At 40.1% G+C, this 2,792-nt stretch overlaps 1 non-coding gene across 1 annotated transcript; it reads right to left on the bottom strand.

Moving 5' to 3' along the window:
• Positions 1-395: 395 nt before the first annotated feature.
• Positions 396-514, bottom strand: LOC145403143 (5S ribosomal RNA). The gene has a single exon (XR_013897936.1). It is a non-coding gene; the product is annotated as a 5S ribosomal RNA (ribosomal RNA).
• Between the last annotated feature and the right edge of the window lie 2,278 nt (positions 515-2,792).

The raw sequence follows: 2,792 nt of genomic DNA, 5'->3' as shown, positions 1-2,792 counted from the left end.
ATGGGAAAAGGGGGAAAAAAAATACTTATTTAGAAAAGAATGGGAGGGATGAGAGACGCTTAAGAGATGAGGAGAAATTAAATAAAAAAAATAATAATAACGTGTGCTAGGAGGAGATGGGGCAGGACATTGACAGATAATATATAACGAAATTATACAGTGATGAGAGAGAGAGAGAGAGAGAGAGAGAGAAGCTGGCAAAAAGGGAAAATGGGAAGGTAAAGGGAGATGAAAAATAGAGAAGAAACAAGGAAAGGACCAAAGAATGAAATATATTCATCATTCATTCATTGCCAGACGCCATGTATCCCAAATGGGGTGGCCAAGGGCTTAGAGTTAATTGTTTTACAGGGAGGGGCACTAATCCTCCACCAACCCCACTTGACACGTAGGGATGCCAACAGCATCTGGTGTTCCCAGGCGGTCACCCATCCAAGTATTAACCAGACCCAACGTTGCTTAACTTCGCTGATCGGACGGGAAGCGGTGTACTCAACGTGGTATGGCCGTTGGCATGAAATATATACAAAATGAAAAATAAAGACATAGAAAAGGACAACATGAATCTAAGCACATGCACATGAATGACTCAGGAGACAAGGAAAAAAAGGAGGAGAAACATAAGGGAATGAAGATTATATGAAAGCGAAATACAAGACCAGAGGAAAGAAACATGACAACATGATGGAACATTCAAAGGGCGCAACACCCGCATCCATTATTTTCTCTTACCTTGACCTTCGACAGACTGATTTCAAATTCAAATATCTTCATTTTTGCCTAACCCTCTTAAGTCCTCTCCCAACTTTTCCCACAAACAGATCAAATCTTTTTGCATAAGCCTGTTCTAGTCACTTTACCTTCATCTGATTGTCATGAGACCTTGACCTTAGACATATTGTTCTCAAAACCAGTAAATGAACTGCATGGGTGATGTTCAATTCATCCACCAAGTTAGAAGTAAAACAAATAAAAAACTGTTATGGTAATTTTGTTCAGACACAGCCACATGCATCGAAATTTGTCCTTGACCTGAGACCTTGACCTTAAACTCCTTGTTCCGAAAACTGAATCCCTTTATCCTTGTTCTGATCTAAAACATTCCACACGGCTGAACCCTACACTGAATAAAAGCTGTTTAAGTTGACTTTGCCATGTGGCCTTGGTCTTTTGACCTATTGGCCTAGAAAATCAGTAGATGAACATCATGGATAATTTTCAACTCATTAATCGTGTTTGAACCAAATCAAATAAAAATTGTTTTAGTAACTTTGTTCCCACACATTCACACGAGTCGAAATTTGATTGTGCCGTATGGCCTTGACTTTTAATTGCTCATTCTACACACTGAATCTCTTCGATCTTTCCCGACCAGGATTCGTGGAAATCAGACAAAAAAATTTTGAGTTTATGTAGGTCTCTTACCTATGCCTTTGATCTTTCATCGTGACCTTCTTCTCCAGCTGATTGTCCACAGTACCGAATCCTTTTATTTTCGTCTTATCCCGAATCTCTCTCATATATATATATATATATATATATATATATATATATATATATATATATATATATATATACGGCCTTAATAACCAGGGGCTTTGGCCCCAATGGTCGATAGGCCAGAAAAAAAAAAAAAATCTCTCCCCAAAGGTTGGTCAGCATCGAAGAAATCGATTTCAGTTGACCTTACCCTCTGTCTATGACCTTGATCTATAGTTCTAAGAAAAAATAATGTTTGCTGAGTGGCTGACCCTCAAATCGTCCACCAAATTTGGTTACAATTTAATAAAAACTCTTAAATATTTTGTTAACAAACACACACGACTCTGAGATATGACCTTGCTCTGTAACCGTAAACTTTCGTTGATTTCCTGCAAAATTTAACCAATTCATTGTTATCTTACTCCGAGCCATTTCAGTAAATTTGCCTAAATTCGATGAACGCGGTTCAGGTGTATTTTGTTGGTCAGCGGTTAATATGGGCCTCTGACCTTGACCTTTAACCTGCTGATCCAAAAAACAAAACGTTTACTCATTGGTTAATCTTCAACCGTTCCCCAAACTTAGTTAAAATAGGATTAAAGCTGAGTTATTTTGTCCACACACACACACACACACACACACACACACACACACACACACACACAGACGCGGGCAAAAACATTATTCTCCGCCTTGCTAAAGGAGGGCGATAAAAAGACAAAGGAACGGGGTTTACAAACGGGAAACTGCTCGTCCTCCCCTGTGGTTACATTGTCCCTGTTCTATTTTACCCTTCTTAACCCAAAACACACACGCTTGCGCGCGGTGACTGACACACACACACACACACACACACACACACTGTCTTTCTGTCTGTGTGTCTGTCTGTGTTTTTTCTGTCTGTCTGTCTGTCTGTCTGTCTGTCTCTCTCTCTCTCTCTCTCTCTCTCTCTCTCTCACACACACACACACACACACACACACACACACACACACAAAGTAATAGGATTCAGGTACGAAAGTGGTACATAAACAGGAGGGAATAAAAAGGAGGAAGGTAGTAGAACCAAATCATGACAAGTATATAAACAAGATGATTAAGATGATGTACTCTAATGTGGATGGAATGGTATCTAAATTATTAGAGTTGAATGATTATGTCAGAGAAAATCTATCTATCTATTGCCAGACGCCTCAATCCCGTTTGGGGTGGCCACAAACAAATCGCCTCCAAGTCGCCCTGTCCCCCGCCATTTCACTGCCCTGCTCCCAACTCACACCCCCCTCTCTCATATACCTCTCCACCCCATC

Source organism: Coenobita brevimanus, chromosome 6 (genome assembly GCF_032717465.1).
Source record: "Coenobita brevimanus isolate Jiangsu-jjx chromosome 6, ASM3271746v2, whole genome shotgun sequence".
Classification (NCBI taxonomy): domain Eukaryota; kingdom Metazoa; phylum Arthropoda; class Malacostraca; order Decapoda; family Coenobitidae; genus Coenobita; species Coenobita brevimanus.
This window is presented reverse-complemented; position numbering and strand designations above follow the sequence as displayed.